This window comes from Gavialis gangeticus, unplaced genomic scaffold, assembly GCF_001723915.1.
Source record: "Gavialis gangeticus isolate Ggan-Ray unplaced genomic scaffold, GavGan_comp1, whole genome shotgun sequence".
Lineage (NCBI taxonomy): Eukaryota > Metazoa > Chordata > Crocodylia > Gavialidae > Gavialis > Gavialis gangeticus.
This window is the reverse complement of record NW_017728991.1, coordinates 8,455,060-8,475,027: the sequence shown is the minus strand read 5'-3', so window position 1 is coordinate 8,475,027 and position 19,968 is coordinate 8,455,060. Positions and strand designations below refer to the sequence as shown.

General features: G+C 49.5%; 3 long non-coding RNA genes across 3 annotated transcripts; 2 read left to right on the top strand and 1 right to left on the bottom strand.

The window, feature by feature from the left end:
• Positions 1-1,538: 1,538 nt before the first annotated feature.
• Positions 1,539-19,613, bottom strand: LOC109297332. Its single transcript, XR_002097288.1, has 3 exons — positions 19,127-19,613; positions 4,166-4,170; positions 1,539-1,551 (listed from the first exon to the last, which is right to left on the bottom strand). It is a non-coding gene; the product is annotated as an uncharacterized LOC109297332 (long non-coding RNA).
• On the top strand, positions 10,915-14,983 carry LOC109297326. The gene is made up of 2 exons (XR_002097283.1): positions 10,915-11,718; positions 12,878-14,983. It is a non-coding gene; the product is annotated as an uncharacterized LOC109297326 (long non-coding RNA).
• LOC109297338 lies at positions 15,139-18,324 on the top strand. The gene is made up of 2 exons (XR_002097291.1): positions 15,139-15,582; positions 16,580-18,324. It is a non-coding gene; the product is annotated as an uncharacterized LOC109297338 (long non-coding RNA).
• Positions 19,614-19,968: the final 355 nt, after the last annotated feature.

The following is a 19,968-nucleotide window of genomic DNA, read 5'->3' as shown; positions in this document are numbered from 1 at the left end:
CCCCCCCCCCCCCCCCGTGCCTCTCGTGGCACGCGTGGAGCATGCGGTATGTGAGCTCTTTCTGCTGGGCCGCTCTTAAAGCAAGGCAGTGGCAGGCCATGCGGGAAGGGCCGAACTTCCCGGAAAAATGAGGCGGGTTGGGGGCACGCAACCGCTTTGCAATGGTTCCTGGTGACTGCGCGGTGCCCCAGCCCGGGGGGTCTCTTGCAGAGGGGTGAGAGCTGGCACGGGTGAGCGTGCGGCACACTGCCGCCTCTGTCAGTCACGGGGGATTATGCTGCCACTGTCACTGTTACCCGAGCGCCCTCCCTCTAAAACTGGGAGTAAGAGTGGGGTCTGCGTGGGCTGTTTCAGGTGAATGGCTCTGCTTGGCCCAGGGGGGTTGTTGGCTGATTGTTGTAATTTTTTTAATTTGCTTCTTATTGCTCGGGGATCCCAGCAAAGGGTGGTGTCTAACTACGAGCAGGAGGATTCCCGGGCAGTGTTTGCATGGCCGCAATGGCTGCTCTTCCGGGGCCCAGTCGAGATTCCCAGGCTTGACGAATTGGGGGGGCCACAGATTATAACAGCAGAACCGCAGGGGGTGTCCTCCACCATGGTGCCCCAGGGACCACTGCCCCTTGCCTTCAGGCTTCTTCCAGGACGGGTGCGGGGGGCGATCACATCCCAACGTCCGTAGCATCACTCCTGGCACGGTCCCAATTATACCTAGCGCTGCAGTAGCCGGCCTTGCATCTGGGATGTGCTCAGCAGCATCTCTTGTAGGGAGCCGTGTTCTTGTATGCAGTTTTATAAAGCTGCCTGTATGACCACGGCTTCTGGGTCTGCTACAGATCATTCAAATGCAGAGACGACAGTAGTGGCTGTGTCGTTGGTTGTGGGGGGGGAAAAAAGCAAACCCCGCAATGAGGTATTTCTGGTACCTCTTGGGGAATGAAGGGTAGGGTCCAACCTGCATGAACTGGGGAGATGCTGCTGACCTCAGTGCTAGCTCTCCAAACCCCTTACACGGGAGAAGTGCTGCATGGGCTTGACCCCGTTTCCATTTTGCTCAGTGGAAAAATGTCCCTTAATTAACACAACACCAGATCAAACCCCACGAAAGCAAGCTGCCGTTGTCTCTGCAACCGCATTCCCAATTGTCTCCCAGCTTTGGGTATGGAATTTCCTCGAACGAAGCCTTCAGAAACACTGCTCTGCTCCGACTCGAGCACAATTTAAAACATGGTTACATTTTAATTTGATCAGCTGCTTGTCAGACCTATTCACCAAGTATCTAGAAAGCAAACCAAAGCGATGCTTAAGCCCAGGGTTTTTTGTCTATGGGGGGAAAAAACAAACTTTAGTCAGCTCTGTGGAGCCCAAGCTTTTGAATTCTGCACTGTTCACAGGGTTAAACTCAAATATGCAAGTGCAATAGTTTAAGGAATAAATTCCAGAAGCTGTTTAACTCTTGGTTTCATTGCAGAGCAGCGATCAGGTTGAGTTAAGCAGAATTGCTGTATGCAAAAACATCTGGAATAATATCATATTTCCACAAAAAGGAATTTTCTTTAGAAAGAGCAATGATGTGCTGATATTTGAGAGGATGGAGCTAATAGCAACCTACAAATTCTGGAGAACCAATTAAGAATTTATTGCATAAAATACTGGGACCTTGTTGGGAATCTTGATTTTATTTTTATTTTTTTTTGGTTACAGGCTTTTTAAAAACAAAAACAACCCCCCCTCCCAAAAAAAACAGAAATTGATCTTGAACTTGAACTTTCTCAAGTGGAGGGATCAATGGGAGATCTTGGTGTCGAGTCGCAATACGTAGCTTTGGACTTTATTCCAATTAACCAAGTCGCAGGAAATGTGTTTGGAGCTTTTCTGGCTAGGTGATAGTAAAAAACCTCTGGGGGGAAAGGTGGTGTTTGTTTATTGTGAAACAATAATTTGAGCATAGAGCAGTGTGAATATGTTTGATTTTAAAAACACTTTGAAACGATTTTGATGTCTCCTGGGAGAAATCATTTCCTCTCTCCCACTAGAGAATATATCTTTTACAATTAAAGAGGTAACGTTAAAGCACTTCAAAATCTAAGTGAGGCTTAAATATTTTTTTTTAATTGCAAAGTCGATTAGGAATATAAATGTATAAGGTACAAATGTGGTGATTAATTTTGAGGAAGTTAGCGTTGGGAGAAGGGGGAAAAAAGATTTGAATGCAAAGGCAGCAGCTGTGCACTAAAGAACGACCTGCAGAAAGGTAATTTAAACAAAAATGAGTGCGTCCACTTCAAGTTTATTGTGCAAGGGAAAGAAAAGGAAACAAATAACACCACTAATGAAAAAGCACTTTTAGATATTTAAATGTTCTGCCTTAATATCGTTGTGGGCTGTTCAGTAAGAGTTAATGGCTCTTTTAGAAACACTTTTTCCTTTTGACAGTGTCCATTTGAAATGACTCTATTCTATAGGCCAGAAAAACAATTTGAAAATACTAAATTTTATAAAATAACTTGTACCTTTTTAAATAACCAACCTCTGAAGTACACAGAGTAATTCATTTAGGGTATATTTTCATCCACATTTCCCAAATCATAGTTAATAAAGAGCTTTAAGAACTTCACCCCGTATAGCTACCTCCAGTGTTACAACAGAGCAGTTTCACCGCATCATTTTATAATGTTTGCCTGTTGGAGTTCGAAGTGGTAAATTGAGATTAGAATTGCGTTACTCAAAGCCCCAGACTAAATTTAGCTCTGGGCTACACAAACTGCATTGCTTCAGCTTCATTGGAAGAGTTTGGTTCACACGTAGCATAGCTGAGCTCGTTCAGCATCTCCTTGGGGAACAAATTAGAGCCTGAATGAGGACATTCACGCACATTGATGACATTAATGCTGTATGCGTTTGGAGGCTCTGCATACATCCAGCCTGTAAAATGTACACCCTCTCTTCCCTCTTCCAAGGGATTTTATTTAATGTCTTTATCAAGAACCATTAAGGGCAATTTGGACACAGTGAAACCGGGCTGCTTTGACACCCATTCTCCGCTGAGACCTTTGCAAAGGTAGCAATAAGCTGCTTTCTGCAGAGCTCTCTCTGGAGTGACTCTCCTCCTGCAGCGCTCGCCCGATCCACGTCCTTGTTTCATACGCCTTTATTTTTACAAAACGGAGGAGTCAGGAGCATGCCGGCTCCCCAGTATGCAGCATTATGTAATACAGCTTACCTGGGGTCTGGCACGTGGACCTTTTTTTTAAACTTTGGGATAATATTACCCTCCCTCCCGCTTCCCCCTACCCCCCCCTTTTTTTTTTTTTTTAACTGTAGTTTTATCACAAAACATCTGGTTGAGAGTTCAGGCTTGAAAGATCACTTTGAATTTTATTTCTTTGCACTGTATTGTCTACAATCCAGACTGGGATTGCAGCTCTAGGGAATTACCCTGTACCGGCAGGCTTGCGAGGTGAAGTTTCTCCAGTGAGCATTTACTGACCTTCGCCGGCTGGGGAGCTGGCCGGCTGTGCACCGTTTTAGGGAGCAGCAATAGTCTCTGAAAATCCGCCCAAAAGCCTTTTTAACCTGTCTGTAATGAATATTCTGTTGTAAAGTTTTGGTAGCTCTGGATCAGCTGTACGAGGCTGTACTATATGTGACCAGCTCTTTCATTGTGAAACACATTTTCCAAAAATAACTATTTTCTAACTTGTTCCTAGCGCTCCCTTTTAACGCCCAGTCCTGATCATCTGGGTTGGAATGATATAGAAATTTTTAAAAAAATAATTAGGCTGTAGCAAAAATGCGCTGGGCTGTATCTGAAGCTGTTGTAAATGGGCAGAAATGTTGATGCTAATTGAATGGATGTCTGCTGCTTGTACGCCAGCGGAGGGTCTGACCCAGCTGTCCGCAGACCCGTCTCGCGGTTCGTTCAGGCGTTGTGGTTCCCTCCTGCATTAGGTGAAACGTGCTCCGTCGTTCCAACGTACCGTCCGAGTATCAACTCCCGGCAGGTGGACTTCAGTGGCGCTTTGCTGATTTACTCCAGCTGAGGGCATGGCCCGGTGCGAGGGGGACCGTATCCCGTGCCGTCTGCAGCTTCCGTGTTCCCGGCACCGCAGCAAACCCGCCAGCATCACCGAAAAATGGATGGGAATAAAAGTGGAACGTCGCAAACTGATTCTGTTGGGTGAGCTTGAGGAACATGCAGAAAGGGGCTTGGGCAGCACAGGCTGGCAGGTCAGGATGCGTCTGAAGTGTGCTCTGTTCAGACCCAGGACAAGACAGCGCCTCGGCCTCCTGCTCCTGTTATACTCTGCAGGAGGCAGGACCGTGGGCTCTGGCCTCTGGATCAGGGTTTTGGGCCCAACGAAGAGTATTGTTGACTTCAGCAACAGCTGCAGGAGGACCAGAGTAGATCTGCTGGTGCTGCTGTGCCTTAACTGAACTCAAAACTCCTCGCGAGCCTAGAGGGAGCGGGATCAGGCCCTGGTTTGCTAACTAACAGTCTTTGAAAGGTATCAAAGGCTTTTATTTTTTTCAGGCCTGGTAAGTTCCTGGAGAAAGTAAATGCACACGCTGACACCAGAGCAAATGAAGAGTCTCATGGGTCCCATGGAAAGTGCTCTTTTGCTTTCTGAGGCTTTTGACTTGGGTTTTGAGGCCACCTAAGTACCTGGGGCACGCTGCCTCGCAGTTACACATGCACTGCGGAAGAATTTTATGTACCTTTTGCCTAAGTCTTATGGAAAACTGGACTCCCTTTTGCATGCCGCTTTTTCATATGTTTAAAGTTACGTGTGTAGGAAATAGCTTGTCGCCGATTGTCTCGCTGTCTGATCGCTGAATGGAGATCGCAGGCAACATGGCATATACGTTACTCGCGCGCTGGCTCTACAAAATGTTTCCATGATTCTTCTGCCATCTGTCGAAGAGGAAGAGTGTGTAAAGTCCCTATTGCCTTTACTTTAAGGATCGAAGGTCCCTGGTAGTAGTAAAGCCAAATGTTCAACGATACATTTTACGGTGTCTGTATCAGTCTGGTTTTATTTAATGGCATTTCACAATGAGGGTTGAGACGGGCCATTTCTGGATCCTGAATTGAACCGCCAAATACAGGATTGAGAATAGGGCTAGAAATCCAGTAGCTGTAGGAGAGGCTGACAAAGTCGGCAGGGTGAGACCGCAAGGAAGAAAGGATCCACATTCCCCCAAACGTCCAAGCTGTGTAATGCCATTCAAGCAGCAGTCGAGCCAAGCAGATATATGGTGTAATAAAACACATTTTTAAAAAATTGTCTTTAGTTAGAGAATCAATAAAAACTTGTAGCAGGACAACGAGGTCTTAACTAGAAGTTGGCCCAACTTAAAAAGTTCATCAGATTAGTAGCACGACAGGAGAGAGACTGTTGTTGTTCCGTTACGCCTCTCCAGGCGTGCAGCACTTCTTGCTTGCTTGCCCTGGTGAATAAATCTGCTCTTTCATGAGTCTGACAATAAATAATGCAATTGGATCAGTTAAAAAGTCACAGCCACAATTTATCAATTATTGTGTCTCTTCTCATTCCTTAGAGTGACTTCTGTTGGGAGGACGCTTCCTGCAGAACGGACACAATCCTCTTCTCTAATCCCTCTAATCAGATGCCTTGCCCTCCGGGTTGTCCATTGAAAATTGATTTGCGCACGCTGTGCACTAATTGAAATTGCCTGGGCTGTCAGCATTCGGAGGGGTTGGATTGGAGGCAGGCGAGGAGTTTTCCTTCCCCGCTTCTGGCTCAGTCCAGCCGGCGCTCTGGAGGGGTCGTGAGGATTTCTCATTGAGCTGGCATGTTGTTGTTGCATCCACCTCCTATGTTTTAAGAAGCGGAGCTTTTTGTGGACTCCCTTAGTTGCATTTCCTCCCCCTCCGATCCCCCTGCACCCCCAGCGCTGGGAAGTGGATAAGATTTGCTGCTTTTTTTCCTCTCTCTTTCTCTCTTTCTGCACTTTATTTTAAGCTGGGAATAACTCTGTGCTGGGGAGGCGGACTGTACAGCCAGAAAAAATACTCGCTACATCCTGTAATATTTTGAGTAATGAAATGTGAATTCACGCGGACGCAAGATGGATGTTGGATTTATTGACTGCGGAGTCTCCGCTTCTAATATTTACGACGCGTTTATTTTGTTTGATTGATAACATTTCCTGGCTGCTTCTGAGGCTCTCGACTAGCTACCCAAACACGAACGAGCTGGTCCCCATGAGCCCCTACGAAAGAAGTGGGTGTTTTTATCATCTCCTCCGTGGAGGAGGATGCATAGTGCAGCATGCAGAGCCCGTCGGCGGCAGAGGTGGGAGTCCTGAATCCTGGTCTTCGGCACTCGGCCCCTTCTTATCATGCGCCGGTCTTTTGAGGGGCTTGCATGATGATTTATTTTTACAGCAGAACAGGCTGCCGTGACATGGAAAGAGAGTTAACCATTTTCTCCACGCGAGGGGTATGCAAGGCAGACTATCCTGGCAGCAGGGGCTGGTGCTCGGTACAGAGCCTGGAGCCCGAGGTGCAGAGCAAGAGGTGCCAGGCGTGTTTGCTTTGGCTCGTTGCAGAGAGGAGGATGTGGGAATACTGCTTTGTCACGCGCAGCTGAAGGATTTAGGAACCCAAGTCGACTTCACGTTAGAAGGGCCTTTTCCCTTGTGCATTGCCAAAATGGAGTCTCTGCAGTGGGAAATACTTATTTGAAGCGTGATGTCTCGCCTTTCAAGTAATTGAGACCCCACAGGTGTAGCGCAGCGTTGCTTCCTCGGACGTGTTTTTCAGCCTTTTATTTGCAGTTCATTGCCGCAGTCCCACAAAGACTTGAGGGCGTGCTTAACCTTTTATGCAAAGTCTTGCTCTCCTCACCCTGCCTGTTGTCTTTGGAAAAAATGTGTGCATGGGGGGCGGGTGTTGGACTTGGCAAAAGTCCCGAGCTGATTTCCAAACTCCAAATGATTTTGTGTGACTTTAGCTTTTGCAGGGATGGGCAAAATACAGCCCGCGGGCCAGATCCGGTCTGCCAGGTGACTGGATCCGGCCTGCAGCGCTCCACATGGGGCCAGACCCCACCTGCTCACCCTGGGCCAGCCCTGGCCAATGCACCCAGGTCCTGGCGGGGCTGTTCCTGGCCCACGACGGCTTATCAGAGCTCCCCGCGTGGCCCTCAGGCCCAAATAATTGCCCACTCCTGATCTAGGCCCACTACTTTTATTTCTGGATAATGTTAATAAACTAACACGACTTGTGGTTAGTACGTTTTGGCACTGTGCCATCCAGATAACCTATGCTGGGGGAGAAAAAACATTGCAAGAAAAGGGTCTGCTTAAAATGAGAATTCAGGTTCCTGCCGAATCTTTTGGGAATGGTTTGGGGTGGCGGTGGTTTTTTAAATCAGGCTGCAGCAATGCAAGGAGGTTGAATAAAATGCTTTCACTTACTGGGCCTTCAGAAATTAGGGAAACGAGGAGCCTGACAGTTCTCGTTGCATCAGATTAGCTAGGTGCTCTGATCTGGCAAAGCAGTCAGCGTACGCTTAGCTTTTGAGCATGTGACTCGTTACATCCTGATTTGGTGAATGAACGCAGCAGGCGTTCGACTCGAAGTGCACGAGAGCTGCCCTGGGTGCATGCGGCAGCATCGGGGACTTCTAAAAATACCGGCGTGCAATAAACCAGTGAGTCGGCCGGTGATTTTTTTTTCCTTGGAGTTCACAAAGGAACCTAAGGAAGGTGATTTTTGTAGGGTCGGTGCTAGTGGTGAGCCAGCCTTGTACTGCCTGGGCTGTCGGTGCAGGGCCGTGCCCGTTTACGCTCTTCAGAAGTCCTTAGTTTAATTAACTTTGCACTTGCAATTAATTTTCCGGACACTTTCTCTACTCATTGTTTACCATTTTTGCCCTTCTCAGCACTTCTGGCCGATGGAAACGAATGAGGTCAGACTGCTTCTTAGGGCCACGTTTGGATTAAGCGAGTGCCCGCGCCTCGTGGTGAATCCGAACTCGATGCTGCGAGCGGCAGACCGATTCAAGAGCAACCATGTATTGTAAAGTGGACACTGGTGATGGGATTGCAGCCCGGTGAGCACAATACAGCTGATACATTCCCAGGCTGGTATTTATGAGATTTTATCGGGTATCTTGAAATCTAAATGAATTAAATGAAGTCCACAGCAAGGGAGCCTGTGTGCCAGGCTCTCTTTAGCTCTGTGCCAGCCTATGCTAAAATCACTTATTTAGGGTGGACTCACTTTGGCAGCCTCTGGGGTATTTGGTTTGATCTACCCCCAGAGTTTTCACCTGACTTGCTGCCTCATCTCTGTGCCAGGGAGCAACACTGGCATGGGCCGGAGGCTGTTTTCTAACCCGTGGCAAAGCCAGCATCCCAACTGTTCAAACACTTCGTTGCGGTCCCGTGCTGTAGGCCCATGTCCAGCCATCCAAGGAGGGCGTAATACAGCTGCTTCTGGAGGGGCTGCTCTAAGTTTGCTGCCGTGACTACTTGTTTTATTTAATATAATTCATCTCGTTTCAGGATGTAGCCTCCCCGCTCTGTCCTACTGGCGGGTGCATCCCCTGCACATAAATACCAGTGAGGTCATCCCAGTGGGGAGAGGTAGACGAGCATTCAAAGTTGCTATTTAAAGTGCCAGCTCTTGCACAGTTGAGTATGGCGTGTGGTTTCTTCCCTAGGTGGGCACAATGGAAAATCTGCGTAGTCTGTTTGATTATCTAAATCTTATAGATTTCAGAGACACTGTCAAGGTTAACTGATGTACCCTCCCTTAAAAATATCTTGTGCTCTCCACCTCTTTTGACGAGGCTGGGGGGGGAGGTTTCCAAATAGGATGGCAGAGTCAGTCCAAAGCAGATGGCTCTGCATACCCCACAAGTACGATGGGGATCCTGGTTGTAGTCCGGTGGCACGTTAGCAGTGCCCGTCCTTCCCTTCCGCAGGCAGCCTCTGCTCCTGGCCACGTGCACGCTTTCAGGAGTTGTCTCTTAAGGGGAACCCAAGCGTCTGCTTGCACAATAAACTCGGCTCCGTGCAGCCGAGTAGGAGGGCGCAGCCGGAGCTTCGCCAGGCCCAGAGCAGGAGTGGCCTGTGGGCTGCACAAGGAAATATGCAGTTTCCTGCATTGCTCAGTAATGTGCGTGTAGCTCTCCCTTTTGGGGGCATCGTCAGTCCGTGACCACGCTAAGTGGGTGGGTGTCTTTGGGCCCGACCCTGTTTCCCTCTGCTCTTGGAAATGAGGGTTGCAGCATCGGATCCTGAGCTTCCTCCAGAAGAGCGGAGGAGAGGTTTCCCGTGGTATTTTGGTGCCCTGCTTGGAGGAGCGTTGCTCCGAGCAGTGAAAGGGTGGAGCACAGCCAGCTTGTTCCTCCCCGTGGCTTTGCTCGCGGGGACGGGCTGAGCAGGGAGGCACGGCAAGCTGCACGGGTTGTGCGCACGCTGCCCCGCCAACCAAACCACAATGGAGAGGCCTAATTTTAGTTCTCTCCTCATCCCTGCCTGTCCGTCCCTCGAAGTAGTCGCCTTTCTGGAGTGGGGAGAGACTGCCCAAGCTTTAACGTCTGTCCGTGCGCTGTCCTGCAGAGCCGGTGCCACGGCCCTTTGCTGTAGCGATGGCCTGAGGAGCGGGTCACGGAGCCATCTCCGTTTGCGTACGTGCCAGGGCTGCTTGCGTGTTGCTTTGGAGAGCTGTAACCTTGTTTGTAAGAGGAAGATTGGCCCAGTCTGAATTTCAAGAACAAATTGGAGACAAGGCTCTATTCATAAAGGAGAGCATGTCCTTGCAGGGCCTAAACGCCGTAGATAACTGATTTCTGGATGCGTGCGTTGCCAGCATCTCTCCAAAGATGTTCCTACAGGCTGTGCATCGGCTGTTTTCTTGCTGTTGTGTCCACTGGCTCGTTCAAATGCAGCCATGGTCAGCCTGAAGAAACGGGATGCATTTATAGAGTTGCTCAGAGCATCCACATATGATCAATGACCCTAAAGCCAGCTCTTGCTCCAGTTTTATCTCAGTCGAGTTCTTCTGCGCACTGTCGGGAGTGGGAATAAAGCTCTTTGGTGGCAGCAGGTCAGGACCTACAGAAAAGGGCCGTAATTTAGGCTGGTGAAGTGGTGTTGGTCCCTTGGCAGTGCTGTCTGACCCCGGTGGAGCATCTGGCCCTTTGTCTGGTGTCTCGCACGCTCTCCGTTCTCACTCGCTGCCTTCCAAGGGAACCCGTCAGACAAAAGCTCTGCTTTAAAAAGGACGTGGCCTTGTATCTGGGACTAAAACCCCCATTTGGTTAAGGCTGGAGCAGTTGTCAACAAGGGAAGTCAGTGGTCACCCTGTGCCATGTCTCCCCTCTGCCCCCTGTTTTGCATGTCTCTGGGCTGAGGTCTGGATCCAGAACAAGCAGCTTGAAGCAGGTGCTGCCCCGTGCGGGATCCCAGCCCGTGCCTCCGCGCTATGCTGAATGCAAGTGCCAGCGCTCAGGCGTTTAAAGCTCGGCGCGTGCTGGGATCAGTCTTGCTCTCTGTCTTGTGGGCTCAGCACAGCACTGCTGCCGGGGCTTGGTGGTGCCGGAGAGGGATGCTTAATCCCCAGCCTCCCGTGCTGGGCGCTCCCAGGGCAGGGACCGTCCCTCACGATTCCCCGGAAAGGGCTAAACATCGCGGGAGTAAACGTTAAACTGTGCCAGCCCCCCTTTGACTCGAGTGGCTGCAGGAGTTTGCCAGCGAGGTCACCGTGTCTTTTCCATCCGTGGGCATCTCGCCCGACACGTAGGCTGCAGGGCAGGGACCGGCCTGCGTTCCTCCCCATTGGGACCTTATCTTTGCCTGGGGCGCCTAAGAGTGTCCCGGACGATGCTGATTAACAAGGGGTTGCCCACGTGAGTGCAGAAGAAAGGGTCCATGGAAATCGCAGCTGCGACCTCCTCTTTTAATTTTGATCCCGACACTTGGGTGACGCTTGTCCTTGCGGCCAGCTTGCTCCTGTTCCTCGCAAAATGAGGCTTCTGCTCCATGAGTCACGCTTCACCTCTCGCTGTGCCACAGGTTTATTCTTCGTTTCGGGCCCCGGTGTCATTAACCTGGGGACGCCTTTCTTTTTTTAAGCTGCTGCCATCGTTTTCAAACAAGATGCAAATGGCGTTTTGCTCGCAATCGCGGCATGTTTCTATTGCTAGGGCAGGGCAGGGGACTTTGCTGGCAGCGGGCTTTCAGGCTCTGCAAGACGATCTAAATAAAAGAAGTTGCGTGTCTGTTAACAGTGAGGGCCCAGCGGACCTTTCTGTCCTCTCACTGCCTGCTAACCAGGGCGCCATCACTCGGTAGGGACTGCGGGAGATATTAGGCTAATATTACACTTATCTGGGGTCTTTGTGTGCATGCAAAAGCCAGTCATTTATTTACCTGGCATGCAAAGCGGGCACCCTGCTCTGCCAGCTGTATCTCTGGGGATGGCGTTTGACCTGTAGCAGCCCCACTCTAGATGCTGTCCCGTACGGAGACGGGCGCTGAGCGTGCCAGCTGAGCCTGCTGCGTTTTGGAGACGACCGTTAATGCACCTGTTTGAAGCGGACGCCAGTGCCGTGCCTCCAAACGGAGGGGGAACGAAAAGCTGGTCTGCGTGAGGTCGGAGCGCAGCGGCGGTCACCCTCGCCCAGCTCCGTTTTTATGGATCGTTTGAGCCGGCGATTATTCTTCCAACCTGTCGCCAAAGTATGAACGGGGAAGGGTTTGCATGGCAGGAAGTGTATGTGTATACAGTACATGCGTGTGTGGGGGGGGAGGTGTTTAATTCGGCAGGAAGGATGGTGCGCGGTTGTGATATGAGCTCAGAATTTGGGAGGTGGGAGTTGGAGGCCTCTACTCTGCCACTGACTCCCTGCACAGCCCTAGGCAACTCCCTCAGCCCCTAATTTCCATGTGAAAAAGCGGGGTATTGGGACCTGCCTTCTGTGCAGGGAGGATTGGAGGGGGATATGCGTGTGGGCGGGGGTGCTGGAGGACAGATTTAATGCAGAGGAGCAAGAGGAGGCATTTGGGGAGTTGGAAATCAGCTCAGGACTCTTGCCAGGTCCACCCCCTCTCTCCCCTCACATGCACATTTTTTTTCAAGGCAACGGGCATGGGGAGGAGAGCAAGGTGTTCATCTCGCACATGGGTCTAGGCTGGGTTTTCTAGGCCTTTGGGAGCCCTCCCACTCGGCTCAGGTGAAAATCACTTCATCTGAAAGCTCTTTGGGGAAACGATCTGCTGTTGGGTGTATTTTGTGACAGGAGCTCCTGCAAAGCTCAGTAAGCGGCGTGTGATAAAACATTGCAACCCAGTTGCTTCTGCCACTAAATCAAAAGGTAGCATGTTGTAGGGAAGCCCTGCGCGACTCCCCACTGTTGACCCTGAGCACTGGGACCATCTGTTAGCGGACAGCACTTTATCTTCCAGTTGCAGCACAAATACTGCAGTAACTTGTACAGCGCCAGCCTGCGGCCTGGTTTCTGCGCTGGGCTAAGCCCTTTCTTCCAACCAGTACGGCGGTCCCCCTCATTTGCCCTGTCCCTTGTGCATGAATGCAGGATCCCACTTGTCTGGTGTTTTTTTTGCACTTCATTGGGTAACTGATGGCTGGCTAGGAGCTGCGAGGATGGCTGGGTGGCGTTTCTGCCTAGTGCTGACCGCCTGTGAGTTATTGCACCGTAATCCACAGCCACGTTGTTGCAGCATTTGGCTTGAGAGGAAAAGCCGACGATGACAAAGCACCTCGGGCTGGGCTGTGTCCGGGGCGAGCGCTGGGAAGCCTGCTGAAGCTTTCCCGTGTCAGTGTGACGCGGCGTGACACAGCAAAGCAAGGTACGGCTCTCCGCTGTTTTCTTTGCAGGGGACTGAGTGGCAGCAAGAAAAATGAGGGACTTTCAGGGGCAGCTGTGTTTTACTAACCCAGTCATAATGCCCCTAAAAATCCTTATTGTTCTTGCAATGTTCAACTAACCTGCAGTGCCAGGAAGCCCGGGGGGGTAAGTATCAGCTCTGCGCAGCCGGAGGGCTTGTCGTGTTGCAGGGATGTTTGCAAACTGGTAACTTGTTTGTAGGGGCCAGGGCTGCTTTTCTTTCCCCCCGCAAAAGCAAATCGGGACAGGAACAGCTGTCATGAGGTCTCTGATGGACAGTGTCTCCTTTATGCTCCGATCCCAAGCAACGCTAATATTGTATGGAGGAAACAAAACTGAAACTGAGCTATTTTATTCTCTTGGCTGATTCACTGGAGTGAAATGCCAAAAGCAAACAGACGGTGTAAAGGAGTAAGAATGTATTCACACCTACCCCCACGTACTCACACCCCCATGCACACCCACGTACTGCCCCCCTCCCCCCCCACACACACACACCCACACACGCATCCCCGCACAAGATTTTTTTATAACTACCAGCAATCTTGTTTGCAGGACATACGGCAAAGCACGTGTGCAGGTACCAGAGGGACCAGAGCCTCGGGTGGTGCAAACCTGCCAGCAGCAGAGGCGCAGTGGTTAATACCTGCTGGGATTCTGGCATGTAAATGTTTACAGCTTTTTCTTAATTAAAATATTCCTGTACACCCAGTTTGCTGGCAGATTTCAAAGCCCAGCCCTGCAGACACTCATGCTTAGAAGTCTTTACGGGATTTCAAGCGACTATGCCACACTGTAGCTGTAGATCATTAGCATTAAACACAAACTATTCGTAGCACATAATATTGCTGGTATCTTATACAAGTGAGCATTCACACACATGCAGATCTCCTTCCATTGCTCTCTTCTCAGGGGCTTCATCTCTAAAACCTTCACTTAACTCTTTAGCTGGGAGGAACCAGCAGTCAACACCTTTGTGAAGGCGTCACTGTCCCCTGGCTTTTCTCCCAAGCAAAGGGCCTGAGGAGCAGCAGCTGCAAACGGAGCTGAAAGGAAACAGCTGAAGGTGCAGCCTGTGTAGGAAAAGTGGAGGAAGAGGATGACTGTTAATTGGAAATTAGCTCTAGATGCAGATTTGCAAGGCAACCCAGATCCAAGTCCCAGGATCTTCAGCAGGGCGTTTTAGGACTCGCCCTGCACCACTGAAGTCCCTGGAAGTTTTGGTCTAGGCATAAAGGAGCCGGGATTGGAAGAAACGGGGTGACAGTGAAGTCCCGGACCCCATGCAGATGGGGTTCCCTGAATATTTACTGGCTCGTTTGCTTGTCTCCCAGCATTGCTAACCTGACCCCTCCCATGATCCAGCCCTAAGGAGAGATTGTGTCCTCTGCTACCTTGAACTCTAACCTCTTTTATCCCCTCTAATGACCTGCAGGGCCCTGCTGCTATGAACCTCTTGACTGTCTGGCCTGGAGACTGTACTGGACAGTCGGTAGTCACCCGAGATGAAGATAGCAACAGCAGAGGAAGGCACTGCTGATGGGAGTGTGCACTGGTCACAGGTGTGAAGGTAGCCAGTTTGAGAATAAAGGCTACGATGTCTGAGTGAGCGATAAGTGTAGTAACCTCACCCGGGCTTTCCCGTTCGGATGCCAGCCACGCTGACCGTGTTGTAGTGATGCTTCTCTGTAGTCAGGAGAGCTCGAGTGAGTATTTAATTCTGTTGCCGGGAGAAGGATTTAAAAATATATTGGTAGTCCTACCAGACTTGCAGATCAGGGGGCCACCGTATCCTGAATCCTGTCTCTGCAGGCAGCCAGCGCCAAAGGACTGGGGGGAAGGGGCATAAAACCTTCTCGTGGGCAATTCTGGGATTACCAGCACGAGTTCGTTTCCACCTCCACCTCCAGCTAGTTAGGAGTGAGCTTCTCTCGAGCCCAGAGTGCTTTACGTCCCATTGTATGTCTTGCCTTAACCTGACTCTGGTCATTTTTATTTCCCATATAACTACCTGCTGCTTCTCCAAGTCCTGCTAAACTCTTGGCCGTGGTGACATCCTGCAGCCAGGAGTTCCACGAGTTCATTACATAAAAGGTTTGGTTTTGTTTTTTAAATGCCCCTCTCCATTTTGAACCATGTTGCCCTTCAGCATCATTCACTACACCTTTGTTCTTGCATTGTCAATGGTTACCTTTTCTGTACCGTTCATTATTTTCCTATGCCTACTGTGTCCCCTTTCAAACAGTCCCAGTTAAAACCCATCCAGGGCTCAACTCATTTCCATCGACCTTCTCAGAGCCTCTCTATGTACAGTCTCCTTTTTGGAGATCAGGAACTGCACGGACTGTGTTTCATGGTTCATACGATGATCTCCGGTTTTCCTTTCCATACACCTCCTCATACTTTTCAAGCCCATCATAGTAGCAGTCCTTTTCCCACTGACTATTTAGTTTCTTTAAAAGCCTGTTGTGAAGGGTTTGGCAAGAGCTTGAACCACTTGTCAACTCACTCTCCTAGGATTTTTCTAATAGACTACAGGTGCCCAGTTTTCCTCTGCATCTACCCTGTTGGCTTGTCTCTACCATACGTCCAACAAGGAGTTTTTGTATTTACTTTGATCGGTTGCCCTGGTTCTGAAGCAAGATTTATTGGCCCAGAATTGCCCCTCACTCCTTTCTTCAGGGCAAAAACACCAGTAATCCTAAGTGTCAGTATAGGAGCTCGTTTTAGCGCGAGCTTTTCTTACCAACTCAGCTTAGACCTTTCCTTCTGTCCGAATTATTCATGCTACAGCAGTGCCTCGAACCACTCAGCCAAACTGGAGTCCCTGAAAGGCGCTTCACCTCTGCACAGCAAGCGTTTGTCTGCACGGCAAAAGTTGTTCTGCGGTAAGGTGGACGGAAAGCATAGCACGGCAACTTCCAGGACCGATGCGTCCACAAGGAGCATTATTTCAGAAGAGCCCCAGCAGCACAGTTATTCTAGGCTGGCCGGACCAGGCAGTTGCATGTGTCACTAAGTCTTAAAAAAAGGCAATCTGTGCTCCAAAGGGTTTGCCATGTAAAAAGAGAAGGTAGAGAAAAGGTAGAAGCACAGCTGTTCCCATTTCACAGACTGGTAGCTGAGGCACGAGACTTCACTCCCTGCCCCTACCCCAGACAGGGAACCAGAGCTAAGACTTGAACCCAGAGTTTGAGTCCTAGCTGAGCGCCTTCCTCTGCCTGACCTCGGGGGTTGTTGCTCTCGAGCCGATGGTTTTGGTACATCGTGTTTGGACGCCTCTGGTTTCTTGCAGACGCGGAGTCGGAGGAATCCCTGGGCCCAGGATCTGCCGCGTCTCTTTTGTAACAAGCAAACGACAGAAAACCAAGGGCTTCGTTTAACGGCCCAACATGGCTTTGCAATACTGAAGCAAGGAGGAAGGGGCTCTCTGTTTTCGTTGGCTGCACCTGTGGATGTTATTGCTCAACGTGTGAGATACTGGAGTCAAAACAAAGATAAAGCCAGAGAGCATTACCTCACCAAGAGCTGAGCCACTAGCGTAGGGTATTTTTAGTGATGAAAACAGGAAAGGCTTGCGGTGGTCAGAAACACTTTTTTTTGTTCCTGTTGCCATTTTTATCACTTGCTTTTTAGCTTTTTGAATCCCAAAGTACACATTTGTACTACTTTCTCTCTGTTACTTTTCCTAGTCAGATCAGATTGAGCGTCTCCAGCCTCCCCTGGCCCGCACGAAAGCATCCTGCTCCTGGATCTGAAGCTGAAAGAGACCCCTCGGATCACGTAATCCAAGAGTCTGCCTAAGAAAAGCCACAGACCGCACCAGCAATCCTTGTATCAACCCCTGCAGTTGGTGCCAGGACCAGATCGTGTCTCTTAGAAGGATGCCAGCATAAAGACCTCTGCAGTCTTGCGGTGCCTAATTACCCTCGCTTTGGGCTGCCTTTAAGGGTTGAAAAAGTAGACTGCTGCCTACCCCAGAGAGATGCAAGAAGCCACAAAAGATGGAGTGTGGGAGAGTAACTTGACAAATATGCAACCCTTTGGATGTCAGCAATAGCCGTTTTCTGTTCAAATTGGCAAACCAGCGGGCCTTGCTGTCAGAAGAGAGCAGGTGACAGGCAGCCCTTTCTGTTTTGGAGGAGTCGGTTTGTACTTGGTTGTGCAGACATGCCTGCAATTGCTTGTATGCGTGTGTATACGTGTACGTGTGTGTAAATGTAACTGGACAGTAGTGGCCTCCAACGAGTGAGTGAATCAACCGTCCGGATTGAACGTCTTTGCCGCAAACAGAGTCGTCTCTCCCAGAGCTGAGTATCGCTAAAGAGGCAAAATCGTCTAAAGCCCTTCTTAGATTTTGGGAATCGGCCGTCGTATTTCTAATGGATGGATAAGACTCTTCTAGTCACGAACCTCCTTCCACCCAAAATACTATACAGGTACTCTGCTTAGCATCGCTCCGGTTAACGTTGTTTCGTTATTACGTCGCTGGTCTATTGGAGAACATACTCGTTTAAAGTCGCGCAATGCCCGGTGATGCTGTTGTTTGGCCGCCGCCTGCTAGTAGGTAACTGCTGTGATGGGACTGGATTTGCTTAACATCAAAGTCGCGTTTTTCAAGGACGTAACTACGACGTTAAGCGAGGAGTAGCTGTAATCCTACTTGTGAAGACGGACTTCTTCACAAGGAGGGTTTTCTTCAGCTGGAAAGGGAGTGACATGAAGAAAACGTCGCCAGTTCGACTGCTTCGTTGGTGGATACGTCCAAGTCTCTGCCCAACAAAAACTTGATGCCGTCACGCAGTTGTTCAGGGAATACAGAGAGCCTACAGAAGGACTGATGTCCTGCAAGATTGTCACATGTCTCACGATCAGTGACAGGTTGTGAATGCTGGGCCAGCCCGTTGTAAGGATTTGCCTCTAAATAAGAATGAAAGAAAATGTCAGCTTTCAGTCTTTGTGACAGATTTCAAGTCGAGATTGTGCAAAGTGAGACGGGTTTCTCCATGCCACTTCCACTGATGTTGTTTGCTTCTGTTGCAAGTTGACTCCAGAGATTTTGCTCTATAGAGGAAAAAAAAAAGCTAGTACCAAATGAAGTCTATGCCACAGCACTGGCGAGCTGCTTTGGAAAGGCTTTTTCATTTGACTAGGTTACACAGAATGGAAAAAGACTTTTTCTCTGCACAGTTCAACACACAAACTCTATTGTTGCCACAGTGGGAAACGTTTGGAGTCCATGGAGATCCTGGGGAAATCCAGCCCGGTGATGGAAGCACCGCTCAGATGAATTCTCTCTAGGAAAATTCATGGTTGGGCAAAAATGTTCAAAAATGTAGTTATTTTAGAACATGATCCAGAAGTAAATCGCTCCCTTGAAATCCATGGGGTGTTGTACGTGACTGCAGCTAGACACTGGCAACCCCCAAACCGGTGACGAAAGTCTGATACCAGTTGTAGAGAAGCAGCGAGCGATGCTTGAGAAGGCAGCAGTCAAGGAACATGTTGCTGGATTTGGGAATACGATATCCAAATGGTGCTAGAGAGACAAGAGCTGCCAGAGAACAGGCAAAATGGCATTTCATTGATGTGAAGGCCAAGCTGAGGACAATGGGACAAGTGTGAAAGGTAAGTACAGAGCAGTTGAGAAGAGACTTGAGGACCTTAACAAGCGGTGTGATTTGCCCCATGCAGGGCACGTCGTTTGAAGCTCAGACTCGGTAATGCCATGACTCGTTTTGCCAAACCACGCTGAGAAATACCACAGGTTTCAAGTGTTTCCTCATCACAGCGCTGGGACATAATGCATCAGCACATGAGCTCCCAAAATTCTGAAAGGAAATGAGATGGGAAAGCCAAATTGTTTCAGCCTGCCTATTTCAGTACTGCATTTCCAAAATTGGCTGCGCTTTTCGTTTCAATTGTCAAGGATTCGTATATACAAAGGGGAGCAAACTGCAAGTAATGCAAAGTGCTGGGTCCGAACATTTGCAGTGCTCAGTTCCCAGGAGCGTGGTACTTTGGCAGGAGTGATACTTAATTGAAGTCACTGGGGCAAGTAAAATGCTTCAGAAAGTTGAAATGGCCATCGGACAGCAACGCAGCTAGTAAAAGCCTCGGAGAATTGCTTTGCAAACTGTTCTTCCGGTAAGGGATTCACATGAGTCCCGCTGGAAGCTCAGGAACTGGCTGAGGAGCTAGAAATCAAAGCTTGCAAGAAACTGCCGTAGAGTGCAAACCAAAAAAATAATCAAAGTGAAATTCAGCTAATCCAGAAAATCATTTTTTCTCTTATGTTTTGAAACCTGCCATCCAGCCACTTGACACAAGGCTTTCCAAAGCAAAACCTGAGTTTGGTTGTACCATTGTATGCGAAACGTCAAAGATGTCCTGCACAGCAGTGCCTTATTCTGGGGAAAGCATCAGGAGCTGGACAGCCTAGCGAAGAGATATCCCTGGACATAAATGCCCTGGATCTTGTGTAGGGAACGTCAAGCTCCTTGCCAAGCAGCTGAAACTTGGAGCATACCCAAAAAACACAGTTGGAGATTTCTGCGTGAGAAAATAAGCTTTTGTCCTTGTTTCTAAATGTATCCATCATACTCCGGAGCCTATTAACCTTGCCTGCATCTGCTGCGAGTGGAGAATGCAGTCTTTCAAAACTTGTCCGGCGTGGCTCAGTCTTAGCTGTTGTTTCTTGCTTGGCTTCTTTAATTGGAAAGTCAAATTGCAGAGTATTGATCTGAACAGCGCGGTCTGTTAGTTGGTACATTAAAGCAGGAAAGGCAGGCGCTAGCTACTAGTGTGTGGGGAAGAGGTTCGTTGGGGATGTTTGATTTTGTCTTGAGCTCCTGCGGGACAGCTCATCTTCTGGCCCAGGCCCCTGACCTTCCCCACTCCTGTTTGTCACAGTAGGTGCTGGCCTGGTGCTTGTTTCCTGTCCCCACCCTGATCCCTGCCCCTCACCCCGTTTTGGGGGCCGCACCGCTCCCACCCCTGCTCCTTTGACCCAGGGGTGGTCAGGGTGCTCTCTGGGACAGGCTGGGCAAGTGCTTTGACCACTAGCCATTGTGAGCCCAAA